Source organism: Carlito syrichta, unplaced genomic scaffold (assembly GCF_000164805.1).
Source record: "Carlito syrichta isolate Samal-C Ts95f unplaced genomic scaffold, Tarsius_syrichta-2.0.1 Scaffold315836, whole genome shotgun sequence".
Classification (NCBI taxonomy): domain Eukaryota; kingdom Metazoa; phylum Chordata; class Mammalia; order Primates; family Tarsiidae; genus Carlito; species Carlito syrichta.
The window spans coordinates 1076-14861 of record NW_007259932.1 but is presented as its reverse complement, the minus strand read 5'-3'; the positions used below and the strand labels follow the sequence as shown (position 1 = coordinate 14861).

At 35.5% G+C, this 13786-nt stretch overlaps 1 pseudogene across 1 annotated transcript; it reads left to right on the top strand.

The window, feature by feature from the left end:
- The first annotated feature begins 4062 nt into the window (after positions 1-4062).
- On the top strand, positions 4063-4825 carry LOC103275999 (annotated as a pseudogene). The gene has a single exon (XR_505345.1). The product of XR_505345.1 is annotated as a kelch-like protein 1 pseudogene (transcript).
- The last annotated feature ends 8961 nt before the right edge of the window (positions 4826-13786 follow it).

Genomic DNA, 13786 nt, shown 5'->3' with positions numbered 1-13786 from the left:
TTTTTAGTATCGTGAATAGCCTTTTCTGCTAACATTGTGTCAGGGAACTATGGCAAACACGGGCACACATTTTAAAGATTGTGTATGAACGGAGACTACCCAAAATTGAATTATTTTTTGGAGGATGAACCCCTTGTGGTAAAAGCTTCCTTCACTAAGTAAGTGTTCTAGGAACGCCTCAGCATCACCTCTGTGCTGCACCCTCTCTATTCACCCAGTCTTGCCCCATGTCACTTTTATATTGTTTCTCTGGGTGAAAAAAGTCCTCAGGGAAATGTTTTCTCGATGTGGTAAAAATAAAACAAACAATGGCAGAAGCACTAAAAGGCATCCAAATTGATGAGTTCAAAACCTGTTTTGAGGAGTGGAAAAGCATCTCGATAGGCATATTGCACCAAATGGAGATTACTTTGATTATGACTAAAGTTTAAATATGTAAGAATAAATATACAGTCTTAATAAATAAATTCTGGGGCTTTGGGGGTGCTCCCTCGTATTAGCATTGTTCTAAAGAAATACCTTAGGCTTGGCAATTTATAAAGTGAAGAGGTTTATTTTGTACAAGAAGCATTATGTCAGTATCTGCTTCTGGTGAAGGCCTCAGGAAGCTGTAATCATGGTGGAAGGCAAACAGAGAGCAGATGTATCACATGGCAAGAGAGGGAGCAAGAGGGAGAAGAGAGGTGCTAGGCTCTTTTTAAACAACCAGCTCTCCTATGAACTAATAGAGCAAGAAGAAACTTATTGTCTACTGTACCAAGCCATTCATGAGGAATCCACTCCTCTGCCACAGGCATCTCTCACTAGGCTCCACCTTCAAAATTGGGGATCACATTTCAACATGGGATTTGGAGAGGAAAGATATGCAAACTATATCAACTTGCTTGATTGAACTAACAATTCAATTTAATTAAATAGTGCTAGAATAATTAAATTGGTTTTGTCTTTAAAGTGTAGGGTGATTATTAGGATTCTTAAAAGTGTTCTTTATTATGTCAGTGTCCTCTTGCCTATAAACTTGGTTACCTTAAACCTCAATTTAATTGATTTAAGTCAATTATAAATTATGACTGGTTAAATAATCTTTTGTGAGTTCTTCCAGCAGGTTGCAAGAAACTTAGTTTCTTCATATTTGTAATTAATTGTGATCAGACCTGGTAAGTAATCAATTAAAATTATTCTTTTGAAGAGTTGATAAGCAAATTAACTAGTGCTATGTTTCACAGAGTATATTCTTCAAGAAAGTGTCTAATATGCAAAATTAAGTCATCATATCCAAGCAAATTATTTTCCTCCCTCCTTCCCTTCTTCCCTCTCTTTCTCTTTTTTCTTTCTTTTTCTCTTTCCTTCCTTCTTTCTTTCCTTCTTTTTTCATTTTTTTCTTCTTTTCTTCCCTCCTTCTTTTCTAGTAGTATTGTTGTATAGTAACAACCAAGTGAAAATAATATAATCATATTTGTCAGTCATTTCATTTTAACATAATTCCATACATATTTTATGTTCTAAATCCTAAATATTTTATTTTATAATAAAGTTGAATTATATCTAAATATCTTCCCTGGGAAGAGCTATTACTTCAATCGTATATATTGTATGCAGACTAATAAATATAGAAGATAGATAGCTATATTTAAATAATGGGTTGTGACAGTGTTTAAAACATGCTAAATATTACTGCAAGACTAACAAATAGAAATTATACATCTGCTAAATGTGCCTTAATATTTTTAATTCATATTTCTTTATACCATAACTCAATCTTTCACCTCCTTTGGGGGAGGGGTCACATAAACCACTGACATTTAAACAAATAACTTTTAGCTTTGTAATAGTAACAGTATCATGGAGTAAAAGGGAAATGCAAAGTTGATTTTCAGAGTAATAACAAAAATGAATTTTATATTACATTTTTTGTGAATGGTGATAGGTATTAATTAATGAAGGAAATATAGACAACATATTTGCATTATATATATTATTTTCATATTATTTTAAATATATAAAATTTATATCAAATTAGAAAATCCATGAAGCATTCATTTCTATAGAAATTATTTGATTCTATGAACTTTCAATTTCCATATTACTTCTAATTGAAAGTTTTCTCTCTTCTTTTTTGTGATGTGTAATTTCATACACAGTTTTCTTCCCTAAGGGAAATACTTGATTTTTTGGATAAAAATGATCTGTCATCATTATTTACTTTAAAGGGCTTTTTACTTTTTTACTATTAAAAGAAACACTGAATACTGAGAGAAAAACCAAGGCACAAGGTATGGCAGTTCAGCTGTTGTGGCATAAATCAATATTTAAAATGCACAACAGTGATTTTTCTTTCCCTGAAAATGGGATTTTTGTTATTTTCTTATTTTATTAAAATGCCCAATTTTGTCTAAGAGTGACGTCAAACTTAACTTGGGTTTCTGATTAAGTTTAGAACTCAAAAATGAGATACCAGAACAGTAATATAACTGCACTTCTATGTTTGATTTCTACATACTGTTGGGGCTGCTGAAGCTGTGAATTTTATGAATGGACAACACCATATTCCTGGTTGAATTAGGGGACACATTGCTTCTCTGGTGCTTGTGCCTTCTACAAAGATTACTGAATTTTTATTTTAATGATTCATTGAAGGAGAAGATTCTTACAAAAAATTCCAAGCGTTCATATCCAGAAAGTCATCACAATCCTCACCGTCTAAATATAGGTAGAAGGGAAAAACACATCTTCTCCACACACCTATTTGCCAGATAGTAGCCTTTGGCTGTACTCGTTTATAACCTAAACTCTTCCATGCATTTAATGCAATGATTTGTGTACTAGAAGCGTATACCTTAACATTATCTTTTTATTGTTTTATTCCTTTCTTGATTAAGAACAGTTTTCATCCTGAGACCACACACCAGATGCACTGATTTTTGCACAGCCTACCCCTGCGTTCAGAGGCCCATCTTCAGATTTCTACCGTGTGCCTCTGGCCCCAGGGGTGAAACACTGCCTGGGTGCATTAATAGCAGGATCACAATGTAAGTGTCAGGATGGTGGCAGCATCACACTTTGACGCCAGCATCCCTGTTTCTTCTGGGTCTCACTACAGAAAAACTAAGGCTAAAGGTTAAAGGATGCGGTTTATTAAATAATTCAAGCCATTAACCTGCAACCTACAAACGGATGGCAGCCTATTAACTTTACACTGCCATGATTCATGTGTGGTGTTTACTGATGCCATAGCCTAATGCCCGCTTGCTTTCCTTGTATTGCTACACAGTAATGTTGGGAGGAAGGAGGGTGAAAAAAGGTGACAAGACCTACGCAAGGGGACAATAAGAGCAGCAGACTCACTTGCATAAAGAAGATTGAAGCCTTCCCTCCCTCCCTCCATCTCTCCGTATAGGCCCCAGTGCACATCTGCGTCACTTACGGGGGAGGAGGAGGCGCTGAGGCAGAGAGAAAATTGGACTGTGAGGACCTTGACAGCTTCACGGGCGGGCTTTTTCTTTTGCCTCCCGATATTTTCTGGAATATATATTTTTTTCTCTTTTACACACTACTATATAAAACCATCCCTCCTCGCACTGCAGAAAGCAATTCGACTTTTTCAGAGATACCGGGCAAGCGACCAGGGCATCCTCGGACAGGCAGGGACAGGGGCGCAGGTGCACAGGAAGGCTGACCTGACGGGGGTGCGCGTCTTCGCGACTTGGGGCTCTTTCTGCGCTCTCCAGCCCTGAACTCTGAGCTGCAAGGACTGGAACGCCGACACCTTCCCGGCCAAGGCTCTGCCAGAGCGCATCCCAGGGAGGTGCATCCAGCGGCGGCCGCCTCCCGAGCCTCGGAGCGCGCAGACCTCCCTCCCTCGCGCATCTCCAGCCTCAGGGTCGCCCCTCCTCGCCATAACCACGGGGTCCCCCGCGCAGGCAGCGAGGACTGTCAGCCCGTGGCGTCCCACTCCCTGCTCTGCTCCCGGCCGGTGGTGTCCCCACGCCCGAGTCCTGCGGAGCTGACCGCAGCTGAGCCGCGCGGCTGTGCCGTCGCGCACGAGTCTTCGCCCGGCCCCGCGGTGCAGAAGGCGCAGCCCGCCCCCTCCTCCGCCCCGGGTCTCCGCCAGCCTCCCCACCTGCCGGCCGGTCTCTACCCCTGCGGGAGCTGCGATCCCTTTGCCTTCTTTGCGTAAAGCATGTCAGGCTCTGGGCGAAAAGACTTCGATGTGAAGCACATCCTGCGCCTCCGCTGGAAACTCTTCAGCCACCCGTCGCCGTCCGCCGGGGGCCCCGCGGGGGGCGGCTGCCTGCAGCAGGACGGCAGCGGCAGCTTCGAGCACTGGGGCCCCAGCCAGAGCCGCCTGCTCAAGAGCCAAGAGAGAGGCGGTGTGAGCACTTTCTGGAAGAAGCCTTCCTCTTCCTCCTCTTCGTCGTCTTCCCCGTCCTCTTCTTCTTCTTCCTTCAATCCGCTGAATGGCACCCTGCTCCCAGTTGCCACGAGGCTGCAGCCGGGGGCTCCCGGGCAGGGCACCCCGCAGCCAGCGAGGACCCTCTTCTACGTGGAGTCCCTAGAGGAGGAGGTGGTGCCAGGCATGGACTTTCCTGGACCACACGAGAAAGGACTGGTCCTGCAAGAGCTCAAAGTGGAGCCGGCCAACTCGAGCCAGGCAACAGGTGAAGGATGTGGACACAGGTACAGTAAGTCTCCAGGGGGCTTCAAGCATCTCCCAGTTTCCATTCGTCTCTCCCCTTGTGCTCTTGTAGTTATTAAGTCTAAAACGTTTCGGGTTGAAAATGTCGGTGAAGAGATGCCAGCCTGGTTTGTATTACCCAAGTTATAATCTCATTCAAGTTTGCTCATTAATTTCTATTGGTTCAGACATACACGACTTTTCTTTGGGGAAGTTTTCAGAGTTGTAACCACCAAATGAACATACATGCATGTTGGTAAATCTTCAAGTGGGATGGTTTTCATGTCTCTGAGACCATAGTGTTCTTCTGGCATCCTCTGTCATTATCTTGTATCAGCTTTTTCATGATCTGATGTGAGGTGAAATGTGCTTTCTACATCATCAGAATGCATCTCATATCCTGGCCTAGTAACTGACTTGGCATATTGTCTAGAACCCCTGTGGTCTGAATCTATTCCAGCAGTAATGAGATGGACAAAATGAGGCCACTGGACAGCAACATCATCTTAGCCTTCTTTCCCCTTCTGAGATACAGTCTTATGCTCTATCTCTGCTTCCCTTTTCTTTTTTTTTCTTTATGCTCACTTTTGCCTTTTTCAGACTAAGTCTTAGAATTAAACTGTTGCTGAGCCCCTTTGCATTCAGCTGTTGCGATCTGCGGGCTCAATGTTGGAATTGTGTATCCTTAGCAAGCAGTTCAGTATTTATTTCTAGTTTATTTCTAACATACACTTGTTTGTGTAGAGTTCTGCTATTTTGAAGACTTACATGGAATCCTTCACACATATAAAACTGAGTTTTACATTTTTAGGAAATTGACTCATTACAATTCTACACCACATCTTTACTAGTTGTGGCAGATAATCAGGATGTGAAAGGATTTGCATTTAGATTCCTATGATATCAGAATACATTATTAAAGAAGAAATAGAGAGGAAATAGAGGAAAGTGATAATGAGTGTGTTACTACAATTTAATTACCACTCAATATAAATTAGAAACAGAAACATCTTGTTTAACTTTTGCATGATTGAATCAGCTTCTTCAAAAGTTGATTAAGTAGCAAACATATATATAAATATATATAAGACAAAATAATGTAAATGTCCTCTGATTATGTTGATGAATGTGGTGTTACAGATACAAAAATAATCCTTAAAATTTGTCAGTTATAAATGTTGCATAGATTTTAATACAAATTTTAAGAGAGAAGCACTTTTAATGTTATATTAAAATATTTACGGTAGTGTGAGATTATTGTTTTAATAAGACAGAAGTTTCATTTGCAATTTTAAAGTATGTCAAAGGGTTTTCTATATATAGGAGACCTAAATATAAGTTTGTGTATTAGAATTTTATGAAGACTTTCATATAAGTTGGATTGCTTAGAAATATTAATGGAGTACTATCTTAAGAAATTATAATAATTTTACAAATATAAAACTAATAATGAATAGCTTGGCTAGGAATAAAACAGTTACTTGACTTAACTTCAAGTCACTTTCGAGTTTACTTCATTATTTCTCTTCACAAAGAGTTCTAAGTGATGAGAATTCTGAAAATAATCTATGTACCAACCAAAATTATCTTTATTCTTGGAATTAGGATGTCTTATGAGACTTTGTACATGTAAAGAATTGAAAATCAGATCTAATTTTATTTTAAAATTCTTATTAATTCTTACATGCTTTAGATAAATTTAGGTTTTTTACTAGACAAATCAGTTAACACTGATTTTGTATTTTATGGATTTGTGTTTCTTAAACTTTCATAGAAAATTGTCTCTGTGCTCATGATTGATTGAAAAGGACACTAGTAAAATTAACAATCAGTCATTATCTATATATAATAGTTTAATGTACAGTGAACGTAGGACTCACTGCACAGAAGAGACAGCATTTCCAAAGTGAAATACTGAGCAAAAATTTTAGTGTACTTCAGAACTTTATGCAAAATAAATGGTAATGTGGATTTATTTTTTTTCTGTGACAACATATCCAGAAAAGCTATGTAGTGTTTACGATGATCAGTGAGTACATAAACTCTGTAAGCCCTTCATAATAATGTTATTGCTTAGATCATTATTATATCACCAAACTATGATGTTACATTTGATATTTAGCATTGTGTTTTATAAAACCTGACCTTTCTGCTAAATTCATCTTCACACATAAGACATGAGTTGGTGCCCTCATGATGTAATCTTTATTCATTGTATTGATCTTCTCTTTATGCAGTTGGTTTCATACTAGTCAGGAGTGTTATTTTAGACACGTATGAGTAGCTCAGTTGAGTAAACCAGCTGTTAGAACAGTAGATAGAGGACATTCAGGGGAAACCTGCCAGTAATCTCAGAAATCTGGAAAGGTGAAATTATCATAGACTTGAAACAAAAAGGTAGGAAGAATATAGTGGTAAATCAATTTATGGCCAAAACTTTATTATATCCTACCAGACTATGCTAAATACCTACTACCATATCCAACTCATACAAGTAGTACACTACTACCTTGATCACATAAAGAATACTAAAAATAATAGGTCACTGATCTGTGGTATTAATCATTAATATCTTTACTTTTTTGTCCAAACTTTGGTTAGAAAGTATATAATTTCCTGGATATTCAGATCACTGTATATTTGTGTTGTGAATATTTTTGTTAAGAAGTCCATTTGTTGTAAACTAAGAAACCAAAGAGGGATATGAGTGGAAGAAGAGATGGCATGTTTTAACTACTTACTTTTTTAGAATCTAAATTCTTACAGAGTGCAGTCATCTCATTCCATGGTTTTCGTTATCATCCACAAACTGTCTTTCCAGTTTTGTATCTCTAAGCCTAGGCCTTCTCCCTCTTCACCTTTAGTCTTACACTCTACCTTTCTACCTTACTTCTCTGGTGGACGTCACAGGGACTATTCAGATATACATGTACAAAAGTGAGCTGGTAATCACCTTTTCATCTTGTTCAGTTTCCTTCTATTCTATAATAGCTCTCCATGCATTAGATCGTGTAAACCAGAAATCCAGGACCATATATGTCAATTTTCTCTTTCCCATCATTTTCAATATTCCTTCAAAAGTTGTTACTTTTACTTAGAAAATCTCCCCTGTATTTGTCCCCATCTCTCTATTTCCATTGCCTGCACCTATCCAGGCTACTAGCTTTCAAGTTGAATTCTGCAACTGCCATCTATATCACCTCTTCTTATTGCCTTTGTCTCCTCTAATCCATTCTTTATATCAAATTCAATACAAATTATAAAGTAAGAAAACTGAACTATTTGTCCACGTCTCTCACTGCTTCATTCTCCCATTTTTCCCTCAAAGGATTTCTACCACTCCCTGATCACAGTCTATACAGTAGATCAACTGATCACAGTCTATGCCATGAGCAACTTATTTCTGAATGATCTTTTTGTCAGCCCTGTACCTAACCTTCCCTTTATCCTCTTTTTTCCAGACATAATACCTTTCTGTATAATTTTTCATTGCCTCTAGGTCTTCAAATTTGTTTCCTCTTCTTGCATAGAGGCTATCCTTTTATTAACTGGGCATTTTCTGGGTTCATTACTACTCATCACTGAGGTATCATACATAAAATCATCATACCTTTCCCAAGGAAGCAGTTCTTGGTAATATTCTCCTGTTTTATGTTCTCAGAGTAACTGCTCTCTACTTTTTTTTTTTCTGTTTCTTAGTGACGCTTATAAACATATATTCATATTTGTAGGTTTTATTGTTTCCCTCTAACTGAATTAGAATGGAGTGTATCTGTTTCGCTCCTCATTCTTCTGTATCATGGAGCAGGGATATAATGTTGAATTAATAAACATTTGTCATAATCATTTTGAATGGCATTGATTAAGAACTTGCTTTTTGCCAGATAGTACATTGAATATTTATATGTGTAAGTTAAAATTCCTAACACCCTATGATTCTGGTACATTTATGTATCTCTTTAGTATAATGATCACATGTATAAGAAGACTGAGATATAGCAAGGGCAATTAATTTTCCCAGAATCACAAACTTGTAAGTAGTATTGCTGGACTTCTAATCTGTGCTGACTCCAGACACCATGTTACAGGCCATTTTGCTCAATTTTCTTCCCCTCCACTTAAATAAACAACTAGAACAAAAGAAGAGGCTACATCTGTGTTTATGGAGGAAGTTTTCTTATTCTCTTGGTGGAAAATATGTTTGTGTTTGAATATTTAAATGAACTTTTGTTTAATGATGGTGAAAAATGCTTGATAAGGCTCACTCAAAGAACACTTCTCAGCCCAAGGTAGAGAACACTCCATTATTTCCTGATTCTGGTTTATCAGTGCATTTTATTTTATAATCAATCAACAATATGCAGATAAAACCTAAAAATCAAAAAAATAATGATTTTGGAGACCAAATCAGAGCTTTATAATAGAAAATATGCTTCTGAAGGTCAGAGTCATTGTTAAAGAACTGTCACTGAAAGAGAGCATGCACCACTAAAATTTTATAGAGGTCAGTGAACCTGTACCAGGCACTAGTTTAGAATAGAAAAGAATCAACTCTTCTTTATTCAAGGAAAAAAAAATAATAAACTTACAAATTTATTAGGGACTATTTTGTCAAGAAAATGGTTCTCAAACTATGCTTTTATGAAATTAAAGTGGAATAATATTCATCATTTTTTGCCACCCCAAATTCCAGGATGAAAAGAACAATTTTACTCGATTTTATTATTTTTTTTTTTTTACTAATTTATTTTAGGCTTGGGTGTTATGTAGTTTACTATTATTTAAATTAAAACTACCAAAAATGACACATTCTGTTGGAAAAAGTTACTTATTTTAGGATGTATTTGTCAATAATGCATGATGTTTTACCCAGAAGCCCCACAATTTCTGTACATCTTACTCTGAGCATGTTTGCTACAGGGAAACCAAAATTATCATAGAAAGAAAATGACACTATAGAGTTGGATTTATAGGTACCCAAATTTCCGAACTATCTGTGAGAAAGATGTGAAGATAAGTGCAAGATGAAATAGGATATACAAGCTTTAATTATAACAATAAAACATTATAGTTGGATGCCAGTTTTCTGTTTTTCATAATAAATTTCTAATGAATACTTTGTAAACTAGATTATTAGCTTCTCTAAAGTATTTTAAATTGTTGAGAAAAATAAAGGAATCCTTCCTATCTAAACAAAATCCACTTTTGACTAACACAGAATATAAGGTTTACCAGATATTTGTATTTGTTGGTTTATTTTTCCAAGTCTCCAAAGATAATTTGTTTATCTGCAGATTATATATGATTCTAACTATGTTAAGTCAAATATGATTGCTTTTGACCAAGAACTCTTATAGAATTTATAGAAAACTGTGATCTGAAGTATAGATTCGAGTTAAATAAAGTTCCTGAGTCCAAATGTGCAACAATATAATCAGAATATCAATGTAATGACCAATACAATACACCATTGATTTTATTGTACTATCCACAATAGCTTTATGCATAATTGTGGTGGTTGTAAAATTCAAATTCTCTGGAATTTACAATTTGAGTTAGGTTAGATAATCATTAATTTATGCCTTTCTTTCTTTAAGATAATGTTATTCCAAACTCTAAAGAAAAGTTTTTATGAAGACACAGATAATCCTGGCAGAATTAAAGATGGTTTTGAAGATTTTGTAATGCAATTATAGGCAAAACAAAACAAAACAAAACATAACAAAAAACAAAAAAAATCCTGTGCCACTGAACAGGTTTGATGTTTACTACCTTTCCTCAGTTTTCTGTCCAGGATATGAGAAAAGATTAATATAAATATTAAAGAAAGATCCACAAAGGTGAGCTTGATCAAAGAAAAATGAAGTGTATTAATTGTAAGATGCCAAGATAAATAAATTTGCAATGGTAAATCTATGAGGCAGATGATTTTGACCAAAGATCTTGTCACAGAAATTGTACTTCTTGAAAATGATTTTTAAGAATTTTCAATAATAATAATAATAATTTATTTTATAGAAATATTATTTTATAAAAAATAATGAAATGTGAATTAAAAGTGAAATCAGTCTATATTAATCCTAATTCAATCTTTTTCATTTTTTAGGTGATTTTAGCCAAGCTCTGCTAACTGGTGATCACTGGATATCTTTCATTTAGATTTTTTATCATATTTATTTGTGATACTTTATCCTGGTAGATCATCTTGCCACCATTTTTTTCTTAGTACTATTAATAAATATTTATTCATTTAAATTAGCATTTAATCTTGACTGAATCATGGTGAAATAACTTAAATTATGCAATCAGAAAATTAGTATTGTTTATATTACAAGGGAAGAAAACAATCCAAATATTTTATCATTTTTCAATAGATGCTTGTCACAATATCTGTATTAAAAATAAAATACCTGTTTTAGGTTTTTTGTTTGCTTAGTAGATTCTAATTATACTTAAACATTCAAGAGGTCTCTTCAGGTCAATGTTTGCATATATTAGAAATTCAGAGAAAATGAAAAAATACCTTTTGAGAGAAAAACTATTATTGGAATATGTATTTTTGATTATTAATATAAACCATTCTGAACTTATAACTCTGGAAATCACCTTCAAATACTACTATTCTGAAAAAAATATGAAGTCATTTCTATCAGTTTTAAAAAAGATGTAAGTTGGATTCCAACTTTTCAATCACATTACTTTTGATATGCTACTATATAATTTTAATAGGGATATTTATAAAAATTAGTACCTAGGTATTTGAAACTTAGTGATCTGCTAATTTTTTATAAATATTTATTTTTTCAAAATGCACGGTCTTTTTATTACAAATATTTTATAATTCTGCTTTGTTTTGGCTTGGGTTATATCCGTAACTAGTTATTGGTAATATGAATATGCCTAGTATATCTATATAGAAATTAGAAATTTTTAAAAGAGCAGTTAAAAATTTCAAAACCCTGGGTCAAATAATACTTTAATTAAAGTCAAGATAAAAGAGAAAAAAATAAACTTCAGCTTCTGGCTGAGATAGCAAAACAGAGACTGAACTTACCCTACCACCTGAAACAATAACAAGGAAAGAAGGAAGAAGGAAAAGGAGGTAGGAAGGTAAAGAGAAAGAGAGGGAGGGAGAAAGAAGGAATAGAGGAAGATAGAAAGGAAGCAAGAAAATTTTTTGAGACACTGGACATTAAGCACTAAAGAAGAATGATTTCTAAGTTTAGATAGATAGATAGATTAGATAGATAGATACAGAAACAGATGTAGATGGTATAGATATAGATAGATATGGATATGGATATAGATATAGATATATAGTGCGCATGGGATTACCAAGCTCACTGTCTTCAGAGAGAAATTTCAGGCATTGATGCAAGGAAGGGAAAACTAGTAAGAATGTGATAACCAACAAGGATTGAAGAGAGAGCTGGGTGTCCACGGAGACCAAGGCTAGAAGAGTTCATAGGACAAAGTGCCAGAAAAGAGAGAGTGACACAGAAAAAAAATTTCAGAACTCTGTAAAGGGCTCACTTGAGTATTAAGTCCAAGGCAAGAGAGAGAGCTAAGATTATAGGAAATAGTATTCATGATTCTGTTATGTAGAAAACTTTACCAGATTAGGTAATGCTTTTGGAAAGGTCTAGACTTATTAATGGGAAATAAATAGACTTGGCATAAACATTGTTCTGTTTCCACCAAACAAATCTTGGAAACAAGACTTCAAGAGATCAAACAGCTTCCAACTAACATAACTGTGACCAGAACAAAGTTCAAGAATAATTCACATATTCAAAAATAGCACCAAAACATTTGAAATTGGCAATCTGTCTCACCCAGTTAGAGATTACCAGGTAGCAAAGACGCGGCAAAAATCAAGCCATAAAATGAAGAGCAGAGATAATTAATTGAAATTGATCTAAAACAGACAATATTATTAAAGCAGTTCTTAAAAGGCATATTCTATATGTTCAAAAGGTTAACTAGGGGTATGTATATATAAATAGGGCCAAGAACAAATTTCTAAAACAAAATTGAACCTCAAACTATCCTTTCTGAGAAGAAAAATAAACTAGATTAATAACAGAGCAGAAATTGCAGAAAAATAAGTGATCTTGAAAACATAACTGAAATTTCAAAATAAAGCAAGGAAGAAAGCTTCCTAGAAAGCAAAAGAGAGGACTGGTGAGTTCTCTGATAATTATAAGAAGCATACTAAATATATAATTGGAATTCTCAATGGAAAGTAAAGGAAGAGGGGGAAAGACTATTAAAATGGTAAAAATGTTCTTAATTTGATGAAAATTATAAAGTATGGAATCTCAATAAATTTTATGTACAAGAAAAATGATAGGAAATACCACAATGAAATTTTTTTTTCAATAATCAATATTTTTTATAATGATATTAAGGGGTACAGTTAAGGGTTAGGTACACAAATACATTTCATTCAGGCACCCTTGTTGATAAGAGGTGTTTTCCCGTCCCCAGACAGATATTTGCTACCGTTAATCCCATCTCACTCCCCCCCATAGTTTCTCACTACTGTTAGTCATTTTTTTCATAGTATTACATTGGATGTTCAAGGTCCATTATATGAGTGAGAACATGTGATACTCAGATCTTTGTTTCTGTGAGAGGTTGCTCAGTATTATACACTCTAGTTCCATCCAGGTTGCTGAAAAATTCATGATTTTGTTCTTTTTTATGGCTGCGTAGTATTCCATTGTGTATATGTACCACTTTTTTTTAATCCAGTCCTCTTTTGATGGGCAGCATTGTTACTTCCAGGTTCTTGCTATTGTGAACAACACTGCGATAAACATACGTGTGCAGGTATCTTTTTTATAGAGTGATTTGAGTTCTTCAGGGTATATTCCCAGTAGGGGGATTGCGGGGTCATATGGGAGGTTGACATATAGAGCTTTTAGAATCGCCACACTGCTTTCCACAGAGGTTGCAATAGTTTACACTCCCAACAATGGTGCAGAAGTGTTCCCTTTTCACCACACCCTCTCCAGCAGCTGTTATTTATTGAGTTGTTGATAATTCCCATTCTGATTGGAGTTAGGTGGTATCTCAGTGTGGTTTTGATTTGCATCTCCCTGATGA